General features: G+C 41.0%; 1 long non-coding RNA gene across 1 annotated transcript in view; it reads right to left on the bottom strand.

Annotated features, from left to right (window-relative positions):
* Positions 1-10,446: 10,446 nt before the first annotated feature.
* LOC148102557 (uncharacterized) overlaps positions 10,447-17,238 on the bottom strand; it is a 35,227-nt gene continuing 28,435 nt past the window's right edge. Inside the window, exon 3 of the long non-coding RNA XR_015719135.1 lies at positions 10,447-10,542. This is a non-coding gene — a long non-coding RNA (uncharacterized LOC148102557). The remainder of the gene's footprint in view (positions 10,543-17,238) is intronic.

Below are 17,238 nucleotides of genomic sequence, written 5' to 3' on the forward strand. Positions count from 1 at the left end.
ATTAAAGCTGTAACAATCAGTTTCTTTAAAAAGTCTCATTTATATGCACGTTTTGGAGAAATTGCATCACGTGTCTAAACCGTTACCTTTACATTAAAAAAAAAAAGCTTAGACGAGGAGGGTACTATTATTGTCACAGAGAGATAGCTGTCTGACTGTGAGGTACTGCAACAGCAGAGGGCACCAATACTCCTTGGTGGCGTGTAGTCCGCCAAACCAAGACAGTGCCACTTGCAACGGTCCAGACTGACTCAGCTCAGCAAGGGAGTACCAGCAGCACCCTGCACTGAACCAACAACCAGTAGCAGTTTTTGATACGGGCGACACGGGCGGTTACCCGGGGCAGCATGATGGGGGGCAGCATCATGGGCATCGGCAAAAAAAATAAATTACTCGTACTCATGCTGCCCCGACATCATGCCAGCGCACATCGGGAATGTCGTAGGCACCGATTGGGTTTCTATCGTCTATTTGCTGGGAGTAAGGGCGCCCTCCGTTTGCATTTGCATAGTATCGGGGGGAGGGGGGGGGGGCAGAGGGAGTGTTCGCCCAGGGCACCAAACAGGCTAGGACCGCCACTGCCAACAACCTTCTATTTCAATGCAAGTATAACATTAGACATGAAATATCAACTGTAACTATAGTTCGCTTGGTCAGTTTTCTTGTTGCGTTGAAAGCGTTCCTCTGTCACAGGCTTTAGTTCATGCTAATGCAGCAGGTTTAAGATTTTAGCTAGCTTTACTGTAAAACAAACACGTGTTTAATTTACCAGGAGCAGGTAAGACAATGTACCTTTTTGATTTATTTAGGGTTATGTATTTCATTGTGACCTGCTTCTGCCATCCTGACTATTGTAGAGGAAATTTAAAAAATGACATGAGTTGGGTCAGTCATATACTCTGAATAAGCTCACTACACTCCTAAAAACTGAAACAACATTATCTGATGAGGGTATTACCAAGCTTTGTAAGGCGGCCAAGATATCCAGGCTGTTTTCTGCATGTCATAAAGGGCCATTGATTACAACATACTCCAGAACACAGTCCTTCATACACATGTTGAACTATGTGGAGCTCAAGAAAAAAAATTTTTGGACAAAGTGAGAATGGAAAAGATCAGTTTTTATACTATGTACCTCTTAGAGAGACTTTGAAATATTTGTTAGACTCTGATTTGTGGCAGAGATGTGTAACAGGTGAGCATTCGGCTCAGTCTTCATCGATGTACTGTGTGACATTAGTGATGGTAAGATGTTCAAAAGTAGTACTTTTTTTTTAAACAAAATCCATTATGTTTCAAACTACTGCTATACCAAGATGCCTTTGAAGTTTTTAATCCTTTAGGTTATGGAAATAAATAGATAAAACTGTAGTTAAAGGAAACTTGTTTTGCATGCTGGAGATAATTTGGGCTCACATTGCACTGGTGGCCTCTGCTTTAGTCGTACACATCATTTCTGTAGATACTGTTTAATGACACAATCTGTTTTTCAGGGTGGTGATCCAAATCAGTGTGGAGCAGAATGCACAATAGAGATGTACAACTCTCCTGTTGAACACCTCAAGACTGAAGGTACACCAGATAAAGAAGGAGTAAAGTTTGAGTTAGTTTTCAACTGTTTAAAATATTTTTTATCTGTCAGCCAGGTTTGCCATTTTGTTTAGGACACAACATTTTTAGGGCATTTTGTCATATGAAGCTGCGCTGTTTCTTAATTTTTTTGTGAAAAAAAAAAAAAGATTGGTTCACCCATTCCATTCTGAATCGGAGTATTAAACAGTTTAAATACTCTGACTCTGATACCTCTTTAAAGCCGTGTGAGGTCAGTCCTCAAACAAACTCTCAGGACAGTTAATACAAAACTGGAAATTTTTAAGGCTTTTGTCTCTCATAATTGGTGACAAAGTGGAAGATGGAACAGATGATTTTTGCCCCACTGCATCCAGACTGCAAATGAATCGCACATGTGCGAAGCCACTGCTGGCATGTGATGTGCAGCAGCAGAAGAAAAGGACCTGTGAGGCTCAATAACAGAGATTTAATTAGAAAAGTAAAGAAATTTTGTGCCGAAATTTTCATGTCAACGATACAATTCAATATCCCAATGCATCTTCTCCAAGTGGTGAAGATGGCCACACGAAGGGTGTCTACTGTCTGGAACTGTTGTCCATTCTCAGTTGGATTTAGATCAGGGAAAGACGCAGGATGGTCCATAAGAGTGATGTTATTCTCCTGGAAGAAGTCCCTTGTCCTACGGGCATTGTGTACTGTAGCATTGTCCTGTTGAAAAACCCAGTCGTTACCACACAGACGAGGGCCCTCAGTCATGAGGGATGCTCTCTGGATCATCTGGACATAACCAGCAACCGTTTGACGCCCCTGCAACTCCTGAAGCTCCATTGTTCCACTGAAGGAAAAAGCACCCCAGACCATTATGGCGCCTCCTCCACTGTGGCGCGTAGACAACATCTCAGGTGGGATCTGCTTGTCACACCAGAAATGTTGGAAACCATCAGGACCATCAAGTTTACATTTAGTTCTCATCAGAGAATTTGTTTTTGAAGCCCTTCAGTCTCAGATGCCGTTTGCTGCAGCCATCACCACTAATGGCCTTAATTTGGGTTGAGGATTTTTTTGGGTCTTCCGCTTGACTTTTGTGTTCCATAACCCCCAGGATCATTTAAGAAATTCCAAATGACTGTCTTACTGCGTCCCACCTCAGCAGCGATGGCACACTGTGAGAGACACATATTTGCATAGATTAGGCCTTTTAAAGGCATGTGGTCCTAAACTTTTGATCAGCTGTAAAACAGCCTGTCTCAGTTTAAGTTTGTTAAATGTAAGTTAAATGTTGTCTACCTCCCATTTCTGCTTGTTGCATGTTGTTGGAACCCTGTTAAGATCCAACCATGTCCAGCCATTTTTCAAGTGGTCTTAAATTTTTGATCAGGACTGTATTTAATAATGGATTAGTTTTGTCTGAATGGATTAAAAATGCTTTTTGTCCGCATTGCAATGCATCACAATTGTAAATCATTATACAATTGGTCAGCTCTATTAAATGTACTCTATTATATGTATTTATGCTTGATACATGTCTATTTGTTTTTGAAATGGGCAGTTTGCTTTATTGTGCTTTGTATTTGCTTTCAGACTGCAAGGAAAGAACGCTAATCTACACCGAGCATCAGAAGAACAACATGCAACTCCTCAAACACATTGGCTCCAAAACCTGTTCCAATCCCTCAGACACCATCAGAGACTGTTTTGAAAGCCCTCTACTATCAAGTCTGGATAAAAAGAAACTTTGTCAACCACTGCAAGTATCAAGCTTTTTAAATTTTATTTGACTGTTTATTATGTACTTATTTGTTTTTGGTTGTATTAAGTTTGATATTAATTAGATCAGTGCCTTTTTAGTCATTAGAATAGAATAGAATAGAATAGAATTCAACTTTATTGTCATTGCACAAGCACAGGTACAGGGCAATGAAATGCAGTTTGCATCCATCCAGAAGTGCTTTAGTGATATAGATATATTACAATATATATTAGCAATAATATAGATATGTAAGTATATTACAGAAATGGGTCTATTATGGTATGTTATAATGTACACGGTATGAAGTATGTTGTGAATATTCTATAACTATAAGTATGTACAGGCTGTAGTGAGTACAAGCTATGTACAGGCTATGAACAGGATATAAATATGAAATAAAAAAACTATACAGAAATCTGAGATATACAGTTATACAGAAATGTGAACTATGCAAGTTATAAACAGTTGTAGGATTAAAAATTATCGTATGTACAGAATGATTATTTACACAGAGCTATACAGTAGTGTAAGTAAGTAAGTAAGTAAACTTTATTTATATAGCACCTTTCACAGGCATATGTCACAAAGTGCTTTACAAGGTAAAAACATAATACAGTCATAAAATACACCATGAAAACCCTGGTCTAATTAAAAGCTTTTTGAAATAAAAATGTCTTTAGCTGCTTTTTGAAGGTCTCCACTGAGTCCAAACCCCGTAGAAATAGGGGAAGTGCATTCCACAATCTGGGTGCAACAGCTTGGAAAGATCGGTCCCCTCGGGTTTTAAAACGAGTGTGGGGGACCACTAAAAGATTTTGGTTTGCTGACCTCAGGTTACGAGTGGAGGTATGTGTATGAATCAGATCAGCAATGTAGGGGGGTGCCTGTCTCTGTAATGCTCTAAAAGTTAAAACTAGAATTTTAAAATGGAACCTGAATCTGATTGGTAGCCAGTGCAGCGACTTTAACACAGGGGTCATATGAGCACCCTTGTTCGAGCGGGTCAGTAGCCTCGCTGCAGAGTTTTGAACAACCTGTAGGCGGGATAGCCCTTTCATGTTTAGACAAGTAAACAGGCTGTTACAGTAGTCAAGTCTTGTAGAGATAAAAGCATGTATTATCATCTCGAGTTCACTTGTTGACACGATGGATCTAAGTTTAGAAATGTTCCTCAGGTGAAAAAAGCAGGTTCTTACTGTCTGATTTAGATGTCCCTCCAAAGAAAAAGCTTCATCAAAAATGACACCCAAGTTTCTAAGGTTATGTTTCTGGGAGGAACCTAAGTCACCCAGTCGCCGTTTAATATCAGGTATTGCACTGCCTGGTGCAATAATCAAAGTTTCTGTTTTGTCTGGGTTTAGCTGTAAGCAGTTATTGTTCAACCATTGTTTAATGTTGGTTAAACAGTCAATCAGATTGGAGAGCTTATGAGCTTCAGCAGGCTTAAACGAATAATATAGCTGAATATCGTCAGCAAAAAGATGGTAAGATACTTCAGGAAACTGCTGTATTATCTGACTTAAAGGAAGAATGTATATTAAAAACAGAATAGGTCCCAGCACAGAGCCCTGAGGAACTCCACACAACAACTCTGTAGATTCCGACATGATCTGGTTTGCAGACACACTAAAACTCCTTTCAGATATATAAGATGAAAACCAGTCTAAAACAGAGCCAGACATCCCAACCAGGTCTCTCAGTCTGTTTATCAGGATGGTATGGTTGACTGTATCAAAGGCTGAGGTAAGTGCAGTTAAGATAAGTGAGATATGTGGATAATTTCTACAGAGGCTATATAAAGTGCTAGTGGTTGTGAGTGGTGGTTCAGTCCATGTTATTATTGTGTGTTTGAGGGTACGGTTGTCCATTGTGAGTGTGTAGGTGGTTGTGGGTGTGTGTATGTCCAGTCCATGAGTTTAGTGTGGGTCAGATGTCAGGAGGCAGAGTTCAGGAGTCTGACAGCTGTGGGGAAGAAGCTGTTCCGGTACCTGGTGGTCTTAGCGCCTCCCAGAGGGCAGGAGGGTGAAGAGTCCATGTGATGGGTGACGGGGGTCTTTGATGATTTTCCCAGCCCTTTTCAGACACCGCTTCCTGTAGATGTCTTTTATGGCAGGAAGTGGTGCTCCGGCAATGCGCTGGGCAGTTTTCACGACCCTCTGCAACGCCTTCCGGTCCGAGGCAGAGCAGTTCCCGTACCAGACTGTTATACAGTTGGTCAGGATGCTCTCGATGGTGCAGCGATAGAAGTTCACCAGGATGTCTGAGGAGAGGTGGTTCTTCCTCAGAGTCCTCAAGAAGAAGAGGCGCTGGTGAGCCTTCTTGACCAGCTTGGAGCAGTTGGTCGTCCAGATGAGATCCTCGGAGATGTGGACTCCCAGGAACTTGAAGCTGCTCACACGCTCCACAGCCGTCCCCTTAATGTGGATGGGTGGATGTGGGTCAGCATTCCTCCTGTAGTCCACGATGAGCTCCTTGGTCTTCTCGGTGTTAAGCAGCGGGTTGTTTCTGTCGCACCAATCAGCCAGACGATCCATCTCCTCCCTGTAGGCGGCCTAATCGTTGTCACTGATGAGGCCAATCACTGTGGTGTCATCTGCAAACTTAATGATGGTGTTGGAACCATCAGCAGGTCTGCAGTCGTGGGTGAAGAGGGAGTAGAGGAAATGGCTCATCACACAGCCTTGTGGTACACTGGTGTTCATTGTGATTGTAGATGAGCAGCGGTTATCCAGCCGGACATGTTGGGGGCGGTTGGTCAGGAAGTCCAGTAACCATTTGCAGATGGGGGAACTGATGCCCAGGTCTGTCAGTTTCCTGATGAGTTGTGAGGGATGGATTGTATTGAATGCTGAACTGAAGTCTATAAGCAGCATTCTGGCGTATGTGTTGTTGTTGTCCAGGTGTGAGAGGACAGAGTGCAGTGCGATGGAGACTGCATCCTCTGTGCTCCTGTTCTGGCGGTATGCGAATTGGTGGGGGTCCAGGGTGGGGGGGGAGACAGGATTTGAAGTGTGCTAGGATCAGCTGCTCTAAGCACTTAGTGATGATGGGGGTGAGTGCTACTGGGCGGTAGTCATTTAGGCAAGATGGGTTGGAGTTTTTGGGTATCGGGACGATGGAGGTGGATTTAAAGCAGGTCGGTACCACAGCGTGGGCCAAGGACAGATTGAATATGTCTGTGAGCACTCCTGCAAGCTCCCCAGAACACGCTCTGAGAACACACCCAGGGATGCCATCAGGACCTGCAGCCTTGTGGACATTGATCCTGCTCAGCACCGCTCCTACATCGGTGGGGGAGAGAGTCAGAGGTTGGTGGTCTGGCGTCACGTCTGCTTTGGTTGTGGTTGTGGGGTTCCCTCGCTCAAAACGAGCATAAAAGTTGTTGAGTTGTTGAGCTGAGTTGTTAATTTGATTATTTAATATTAACTGTTTAATTTAATCATTGTCTCTACTGGTTTTTCATTAATGTTTCTAACAAATTTCTAACAAATTATAACAAAAAGTCATAGAATGTAAATTTTATGCCAATCAGCCCTATTATATTTATTGCCTCATTTGTTGGAGCTAAATTTTTCAGACGACATTCTGGCTCAAAACAGCTGCCAATAATTTACTGTAAATATGAACTTTTGAATAAAAAAACATGTTTTGTATTATACAGCTCTTCTGTGCTTTGTCAATAGGAGACAGTAATCAACCTTATTAAAATTGGATTTTAACAGGTTTACATTATATTAGTTTTTTATTTCAATATAATTATTGTGCAAAAACCAAAGTTCACTGTGAATTTTACATTTCTCAACAAAGTATACCGTTATGTATTCTGCATTATCATTATATTTTCCACGGTGAAATTCTGGCAACCACAGCTGCCAGTATTTTACCGTAATATTGACCTTTTTAATATTGGTTGGTCCCTCGTCCCACAGTCACTTGGACGAGGGATGAAACGTTTCTCCCACAAAACGCTACATCCAGATGAACAGAATCAACTTTTGGAGAGGTGCGCTTTGTTTGGTGCCCAGAAGCCACAGCAGCCTTCACCAAATTAAAGGAACTCTTCATTTAAGCACCAGTCCTCATGCACCCAGATAACAAACTCTAGTTCATTGTCCCCCAAGAACTTCTGATTTTTTTTTCAAAAAGGAAAAGATCCCATGTCATGGTGCTACAACATTAGAAAACAGTGATTTATTTTTACTTTTTGCTAGAAAACCATGACCCTTCAGCGGCTTCTTCTGTGTGCTTGAATCAGGTGGTGCAGGGACTAGAACACAGTACAATACAATACAATTTTATTTGTGAATTTGCTGACTTCTTAGGTTCATTTTTATTAAGTTATGACCAAGCTCTTATTACTGGAGATTTTAACATACATATTTGTTGTGCTGATGACCCCCTAGCCAAGGATTTTCTTGCCCTAATTGACTCTTTTAACCTTACACAGTGGGTCAGGGAACCAACTTATCTTAAAGGTCATACCTTGGATTTGGTCCTCTCATATGCTTTGGATATTTGTACTATGGACATTGATAATGCTGGTATTTCTGACCATTTTTTGGTTGATGTTGAGCTATGTGCAATTGATTTAAATTCTAAAGGCTGTCATCGCCCTGTACGTATCATTAACTCTGAGACAGTGGCTAACTTCATTACGACCTTTCTAAACTTTGCCTTTTTTGATCCAGACTTCACTGATACAAACTGTTACACACCTCCATTGGTTGATGATTTTGCCAACGCTATGCTATCCACCTGTTGTTCCATCTTAGATACTGTGGCCCCTATAAAGATGAAACGTCCCAGAACTTCTCATCAACCATGGCTAAATGACACTATACGAGTCTTACGTCGTGCCTGCCGTCAATTTGAAAGGAGGTGGAAAAAAGACAGGCTTCAGATATCCTATGACATTCTTTGTAGGAGCCGCTTTCTCTACCAGAACTCTGTAAAGGCAGCTAAAGCAGCTTTCCTATCAGACATTATTGAGACTAATAGCCACAACCCCCGAATGTTATTCAAAATTTTTAATTCAGTGATAAATCCCTGTCTGGACTCTTCGAGCTCGGCCTCTCAGGCTCTCTGTGAGCAATTTCTTAATCATTTTACTGGAAAAGTTTTATTACTGAAGGCTTCACACTCTCTTGTGCTGAATCCTGTTCCGGTTTTAGGATGCATGTCCACCTTTTCTCACTTTGAGCTGTTATCACTCCCCACTCTTAAGGGAATAATTGAACAACTGAGAAACTCAAATTCTGTGCACGATATCCTTCCATCCTGAATTATTAAGGAAGGTTTTGAGAAAATTGGGCCTTGCATCTTATTCTTAATGAATTTATCATTGTTAGTGGGCTGTGTCCCGACTGCCTTTAAACATGTGGTAGTGCACCCCGTTCTTAAAAAAAGTAATTTTGATCAGAAAGACCCTGCTAATTATAGGCCAATCTCGAAGCTTCCGTTTTTATCAAAAATTTTAGAGACAGCCGTCTTTCTCCAAATACAGGCTTACTTAATTGCAAATAATATCACTGACAAATACCAGTCTGGCTTTAAGCCACACCATAGCACTGAAACGGCACTGCTAAGAGTCTATAATGATCTTCTTGTATTTGCTGACTCTGGTCGCCCTGCCGTTTTAGTTTTATTGGATCTGTCTTCAGCCTTTGACATGGTTGATCATAATATACTCTTGAGGAGGCTAGAGCATGTTGTAGGCATCAAGGGTTCTGCCCTTAACTGGTTTAATTCTTACCTCACAGATAGATCCTTCTCTGTTGTGATGGGAGGATACTCTTCCTCTGTTGCCCCTCTCTGTTGTGGTGTGCCCCAGGAGTCTGTATTGGGCCCTTTATTATTCTCTTTGTATATGCTACCCTTGGGCTCCATATTTGAAAAATACAATATTTCTTATCACTTTTACGCTGATGACATTCAAATCTATTGTCAACTGACTGATGATTTGGCAGCATCACTGAACTCCCTGTACGATTGATACGATTTGTACACTCCTTGTCGTGCATTAAGATCATCAGGTCAACCTAAGTTTAGACTGAAGACCAGAGGCGATCGTGCCTTTGCTTCAGCTGCACCCAACCTTTGGAATAGCCTCCCAGCTTCTATTCGAGCCTTGGACTCTATCCAGTCCTTTAAATTAAGATTAAAAGCATATCTATTTGACTTGTCTTTCCCGACCAGTTAATACCCTTTTAAATCTTTTAATTTTTAAACTTTTAAATCTTTTATTAGATTTTATTAAATTTATTATTTTTTATTAATTTTACTGCTGTTTTTGTCTTCTTAGCATATTTTGTATTTATCTAACTCTCCTGGTCTGTTAGTGCCTCTATCCTGTCTGTGCTTGTGCCCGATTTGTACCCTGTTATTGACTTAAGTTGATTCTCCATATTACTGTGAAGCACTTTGGTGTGCCTTCGGGTTTTTAAATGTGCTATATAAATAAAATTGTATTGTATTGTATAGAACACAGCTCTGTAAACAGAACTGTTTGGCAGTTTAGTTACTTTTGAGTTGCTACTAAATGTTAAATATCCACATTGATATCATTGTGGGAAAAACTCTACAGCTTGCTCAAGAAAACATTAGCACAAAAATATTTACATAATTAAACCTGGTCACCCGAGCTACTCCGAAACCTCATGGTTTTAAAAAATCAAAATTCAAGAGCAAAATCTAAAAAGTCACAGAGAACAACTTAAAAAGTATTGTAAAAAGAGGAGTGGTTTTCTTCTGTTTACTAAACCTAGCAAATCGAAACTCCCAGAATTGTTCAGCTTCATATTTGCCAGTAATCCAATACTAAAATAAATGTATCTCTCCAACATTTGTGTGTTTGTGGGTGTGTGAGATTCACATTTGAAATATTTCATATTTCGCATAACATTTTCTCTACAGTAGATCCATTCAAATGACAACCCTGTTCCCAAATGTGCAAGTCATTTCAACAATTGAAAGGGATTCAATTCAATTCAATTTTATTTATATAGCGCCAAATCACAACAAAAGTCGCCTCAAGGCGCTTCATGATACAGAGAAAAACCCAACAATCATATGACCCCCTATGAGCAAGCACTTTGGCGACAGTGGGAAGGAAAAACTCCCTTTTAACAGGAAGAAACCTCCAGCAGAACCAGGCTCAGGGAGGGGCGGCCATCTGCTGCGACCGGTTGGGGTGAGAGAAGGAAGACAGGATAAAAGACATGCTGTGGAAGAGAGACAGAGATTAATAACAGATATGATTCAATGCAGAGAGGTCTATTAATACATAGTGAGTGAGAAAGGTGACTGGAAAGGAAAAACTCAATGCATCATGGGAATCCCCCGGCAGCCTACGTCTATTGCAACATAACTAAGGGAGGATTCAGGGTCACCTGGTCCAGCCCTAACTATATGCTTTAGCAAAAAGGAAAGTTTTAAGCCTAATCTTAAAAGTAGAGATAGTGTCTGTCTCCCGAATCCAAACTGGAAGCTGGTTCCACAGAAAAGGGGCCTGAAAACTGAAGGCTCTCCCTCCCATTCTACTTTTAAATACTCTAGGAACAACAAGTAGGCCTGCAGTGCGAGAGCGAAGTGCTCTAATGGGGTGATATGGTACTACAAGGTCATTAAGATAAGAGGGGGCCTGATTATTTAAGACCTTGTATGTGAGGAGCAGGATTTTGAATTCAATTCTGGATTTAACAGGAAGCCAATGAAGGGAAGCCAAAACAGGAGAAATATGCTCTCTCTTTTTAGTCCCTGTCAGTACTCTTGCTGCAGCATTTTGGATAAGCTGAATGCTTTTCAGTGAGTTTTTAGGACATCCTGATAATAATGGATAAGCTCTAGGATCTGTGATGTCCTGTGTGTGTGAATGGCTGAATAAGCTCAAGCTGTATAAAGCACATTGAGTCGTCAGGAAGAGCTGAAAGGAGCCATATAAGAACCGGTCCTTTTGCCATATTGTTGTTGAAACTTTACTGTAAATAAGCAAAATGAAGGCTAAAATTGCATTTGAGTCCTGCCTGTTCCTAGATGTTTGACAACCCTATTCTCAAATGTGTAAGTTATTTAAACAGTTGATAAGAATAGGCTGTAACTGTGATGGCCTTATTATTTTATTTCGGTAAATGTTTTAAAGAATAATATTTTTCAATGTGAAATTGCAAAAAAAATTATGGATTTCATATATGCCTTTGTAAAAACCATTCTTGGAGACTGTAGAACAGTGCTTTTCCTATTGTTAGATACTCATATATGGTGCATGTAAAGGAGCCCCTTATGAAGGTTTTTCACTCTATTGCCAGAAATAGCCAAAAAATATAAATTGCCAATATTAAGCAACCCAACTGTTCCTTCAAAAGGTTGGAAAGACAGAAAGCAAAAATGTCAACAAAAAGTACAGTTAGTTTGATATTTAAGCTGAAAAAATAAAATAAAATACAAAGATTTAAAGTTTTTTTTTTTTCCCTCAGCAAGGATTGTGACTTTAATGCATTTACATCAGAGTTTGTGTCACAGTTCTGGGTCATTTTGACCCAGCTTTTTCAGTTTCTTATATTTTGGTATATTTCTGTATTATGATTTATGTTCTGGTTCTTTGGTTGTGTTATTTTGATTATTATTCTAGATTTAGATCAGTGTCAGTCTGCATCCTTGTTTCTTGTTTCCTGTTTTACTTTGAAAGTTTGTGTCTGGTGTCAGGGTGTTCAGTTTTACCTCACTCCTGTCTTGTTAGCCCAATCATTCCCAGCTGTGTCTCCCTCCTGTTTTCCATTCCCTGATTACTCCCCTGTGTATATATGCCCTGTGTTTCCTTTGTTCTCTGTCGCGTCGTTAACGTCTGCTTACCCTCATTCTCGCTGTGTGTTCCGTTTGCTTGCTTGCCTACCTGTTAGTTTATTTGTTTTCCCAGTTCAGTTAGTTTTCTGTAGTATTTTACTGTAATAAACCAAGTTTCTTAAGGTCACCTCTGCCTCCGCGAATCCTGCGTTTGGGTCCAATCCTGCCTGCCTGCGTAGCACACAGTCATGACAGAACGACGCGACCATAACCTGAACCCAGCGGGCTTGTCCCGGGAGAGCGATCTCGCCCGCATCATGAGCTTGGTGAAGCTGATTTCCTACATAGAGGGTACTAAGGCAATTGCAATAGGGATAAATGCTATCGAAGCAATCCTCGAGAGATATCCACATTTCCGCTAACTCGGGATTCATGGGCATGTTGGATGAGCTGCACGAAGCCCACGAGGTTCTTCAAGCTCGGGAGCTAGCAGCCTTTGCTCGCTCCCAGTACTCCATGCTGAAGTCGCAGCACCCACAGCAGCAGCGAAAGGAGCTCGCTGTGAAGCTGCATGAGCTTCCTGCGACACAGCAGCGGCAGAACACGGAGCTTTCTTCAACGAACTTTGTTTATCCTGAGTCAGTTTCTCCTCTAGCTGACAACCCCATATCTGACTTTTCAGGCTGTGGCAAAACTGAACTTAGAGGTTTTAAGACTGTCTCAGCTGACATGTCCGTCTCTGACACTGATAGTTCAGATGCTGTTCATTCCCATTCTTTGGACGTTAAAGAGTCTTCTGCTTGTGCTCTTTCGGAGCCTGGGAATATAAAAACTATCATCCCAGAAACTTTTTATTTTTGCCGGGGAAGTCAAAAACTGTTTTTCCTGAGGCTGTGTTGGAGTTAAGAGACGGTGTGTATTCTGCTCCTCCTGAGCTGGGGAATATTACTATTACACAACTGTCACTCTGATCATCAGCTCAGGTTCAGGCTCAGCTGTCTTTACCTCCACCGAGCCGCCAGCTCAGTCTTCCACTCCACCACCTGCTTTACAGCCATCATTACTGCTTTCAGCAAAGCCGTTAGCTAGGGGTGGGGGAAAAAAATCGATTCTGTGTAGTATCGTGATATTTCGTTTGCTAATAATGTATCGATACAGGGACAGCAGAAATCGATATTTTGTTACAAAAAAAGTTTTTGTGCTCTGACTTCAGAGCATGTTGATCAGCTCCTTTTTCTGAGCAAGAATCCTGACATTCCTTCCCTGTCCAAATGTGTTTAACTGTTTTTTGGCAGCAATAAATGTGACAGTTTACTTATTTTAATTTAAGACATGTTTTATTTTAATTAAGTTTAAAACTTTTTTATTTAATGTAAAATTATATTTTGTTTTAATTTACTTTCAAATTTTTCAGTTGCTGAATGGGCTGCATAGTTTTCATAAATTGCATAGTTCATAATAGCTATAATTGTAACAGATGGTTGCATTCAGTTAAGTTGGACTATACTGTAATACAAACTGTTCAGTTTGTCAACAATAAAACTGACTGAAATGAGAGAAAGACTGAGTGTGAGACTTTGATATTAGATAAAATGAATATTGATAAAGTTTACCTTTATGTACAGAATCTGAATATCGCAAAATATTTTAAAAAATTGCAATAATGTCGTATGGTGCGTTAAGTATTGTGATAATATTGTATCGTGGGATGTATGGTGATTCCCACCTCTACCGTTAGCCCACTTAGCCGCCCAACCTGTAGCTCAGTCTCCAGTGTACCCGCTACCCCTTAGCTCAATCATCTGCTCCACCACCAGTTTCATTCTCTCCTCAACCAGCACTTTAGCCTTCAGCAGCCCAGTCTCCTGCTGAGCCATGCTCTTCACCCACTCATGCTAAACAAAGAGATGCACTCATTAAGACAGTCTTGATCCCTTGAAAGCTGGCTTCTCTAGAGACTGTAACTCTCCCCAGGGCCTCCCCAGAGGCTGAGCTTCAACCCTCAGCTGACTCTGGACCCCTGGAAACCAAGAAGCTAGTGTGAGATTAGGTTAAAGAACATGACCCCCTTCGCAGTATATTCTTATAGTATGTTAGACAAAATGTCTCAGTATATTTTTGTTAGTAGGATAGACAAAAGTTCAAGTATATCTCTGGGGATTAAAAGAATGTGACCATCCTTTGGGTTCTGTTAGACAGGTGGGCGCCACAATTTATCTGCTGTGAATGCTTTACACTGTTTTCTTGTCATGTCAGACTGCTTAAATCATTCTCTGAGAAGGTTGCGTGTGAAGGACCTTGGTCCAGTAATAGCAAAAGCAGACAACATTCTGTGCCCCCACCCTTGTAGGAGGTAGAAAGACAGGGAGCCCGAGGTCATAACTTAGGCGCCATGACAGATAAGAGAGTGTGAATGTTTAGGTTTACGACCAGGTGGGGGCCAGAGGAAAGTATAAAAAGCTGTGTAACACATCGCCATTTTGAGACTTGCTGTGACCCTCTCTGTATCTCTCCCCATCCGGATGGTTTATGCTCATTATGTGAAAATTGTATGGAAATAAAGGATTGTTGATTGAGCATTTATACACCGAGTAAGTGTCCTTCTTCAGCCCAAAGATTCAAAGAACTGGGTGAATTCAACAACTTGGTGCCGGTGACCCGGATCTTTTGGTGTGCTGAGGAAGGGCAGATTTGGCCTGTGGTGAGATCGTGGGGCGAGGCGAACAGAGGACGGTCCAAACATCAAAAGGTAAGCACAGCCTGTTGTATTATAAATACCAAATGTGCATATTGGGCTTTCCAAATTAATCTGTTCGCTGAGTTACACGTATTTTCACATTAAATTGTCGGTGTCTGGTTTTCTAGCAAGAATACTAATAATACTCTACGTTGAGACTAGAATTCCAGTGTGTCATAGGAACTGCCTCTAGCAAGATACTAATTATATTCTACGTTGAGACTAGGGTGCAGCCCACTTTACCCTAACATAATTAATTTTGTCTAAAACTGGCTTCTGTTGCAAGAAATGGGGAAAAGCTTCCAAAAGGCGGCCAAAGTGTATCTGAAATAGAGGTGAAATAGAATCTGGCTTGTGGTGCGCTTGCATTTTCAAAGGTGAGCTCAGAGGTTTCTGTGTGTGTTTCTGCTGATGAGACGCGCTTGCTGTGTTTCTGTGTGAAATATAAACACGGTAACAGTGACGGTTAATGTGTGAATGGGAGGACATTAGAGCAAAGACACATTTTAGGATCAAAGGTTGATGCCTAGTGGACCTGTGGAAATTGGTTTTGTTCATGGTGTTGGCAACCCCCCTGCCTGTGGATGCGCAGTCAGGTCCAGCGGCGTCTGGTTTGCTGAGGTGGTGACTTGGGGACTGAGGACTCCCGCATAGCCACAGAATAATATTGAAAACGTTTGTGTAATCACGGGTTTACATTTTATTCTGGATTAGAACATAGAACAAGACACATTTTGCGAACAAAGGTTGAGTTCTAAGAATAGTCAGAGAAATAAGGGTATATAAGGTTAAATAAGGTAAAATAAGGTTAAAAAGGTTGAAAAAGGTTATATTCCTCGTTTCAGTGGTTGAAATTGTTGTTTGCCTGTCCCCTGACGAGTGTTAAATTAAATAAAGAGGGTATTTGGAGCCACATAGAGATAGACGGGCTGAATTGGGTGTATTACTCTGTGGTTTAAAAAAAAAAAAAAAAAAAAAGAGAGAGAGAAAGAGAGTTGGAGGTGTGTAGTTTGTGTGAAAGCGCCGTTAGAGTCGGCGTCTCGTCTGAAGTACGGGAGTCAATTAAAGTAACAGAATAATTTGTGCCTAAAAGTGTTTGTGTGGTGCAGAAATTGTGGCAGGAGGCCAACAGAATAATTTGTGTCTAAAAGTGTTTGTGTTGTGCAGAAATTGCGGCAAGAGGCTGTGTCGTGAATTGTTGCAAACTGTGAAGTCATTTGGAGGATTTAAAGGTGTGTAGTGGTGTGAAAATGTTGGGTTCTAAGTCTAACATAGAAAAAGGGGGTGTGCAGGGTGAGTGGAAAACCTTTGAGAAGCAGAGAGACGAGTTGCTGAGGGCGCTGCAGGTCATGCGACCTGGGAGTGCGCCAGAGAAAAAATTAGAGGTTGCAGCTGTGCCAAAGGAGAGTAAGGAGTTGTGTGATAAAGAAGGAGTGATTGTAAATATAAGACGTCTTTGTAAATATAATAGAGAGTTGAGTGTGAAACGAGGCTGTGTGTGACGACAGCGCGCTGCAGCGCTGCGAGCTAGTTTAGACGGTGTGTGAACATGCAAATGAGGTGGCTGCTGTGAAGCCTACAGAGGACTTCCTGTTTAGCGTGTTATTGAGTTTTATAAGTATGATTTGCAAACAATGATACATGCCTGTAATTAAAATGCAGATTTTGTTGATTTTAATATTATAAATACAGTTTTTGAATGACTGCGGTGAATGTTTGATGTTTGGCTGGGTTTTGATATAGGAGAGATGGCTTGGCGGCTGCTGGGGGTGAGTGTCGGTGACCGGAAATCTGCATGCCCATAAAAGGCAACTGCCTGACTGTGTGAACTATGCACCAAGAGAGAGAGAGAGTAAAATCTAGGCAGATGAACCAAATGGATGTTTTAAGAAAAATAGTAAATGAATGTTTTAGTCTCTTAATACAGGTGGATTTCTCTCAACCTGGAAACCTGAGTACAGCAGCAAAAGGATAGATTAACAAAATTGGGACGACAGACAGGCCAAGCTCTGGCTCAAAATTTTACAGCTTGACCTTTCACTTTGTCCTCACCCTGAAAAGAGGCTTAAAGGACATCTTCTCCTCCAGTTATCGGTTACCATTACTGGAAATTTTCAGGCAAGTTTTTCACTGAATTGTTTTTGGCACCATGTGTCCCTGAATCTCACAAGCAAGCTCTAATTCCTGGCTGAAGACATGGAATGCTGTTATTTAAGGTGGGAAATCAAAATTTGGGAAACAAAATTAAAAACACACACAATTAGAGAAATGCCTTGTTGGAGAAAAAGTTAAAATAACCCACCCACAAACGCACACACACGCAATGAAGAAACAGCTTACACTCATGAACACGTGAAGATTTTCCAGCAAGGTTAAAGCAGCAAAACTTAACATACACATG

This window comes from Neolamprologus brichardi, chromosome 6 (assembly GCF_056152115.1).
Source record: "Neolamprologus brichardi isolate AB-2024 chromosome 6, ASM5615211v1, whole genome shotgun sequence".
Taxonomy (NCBI): Eukaryota; Metazoa; Chordata; class Actinopteri; order Cichliformes; family Cichlidae; genus Neolamprologus; species Neolamprologus brichardi.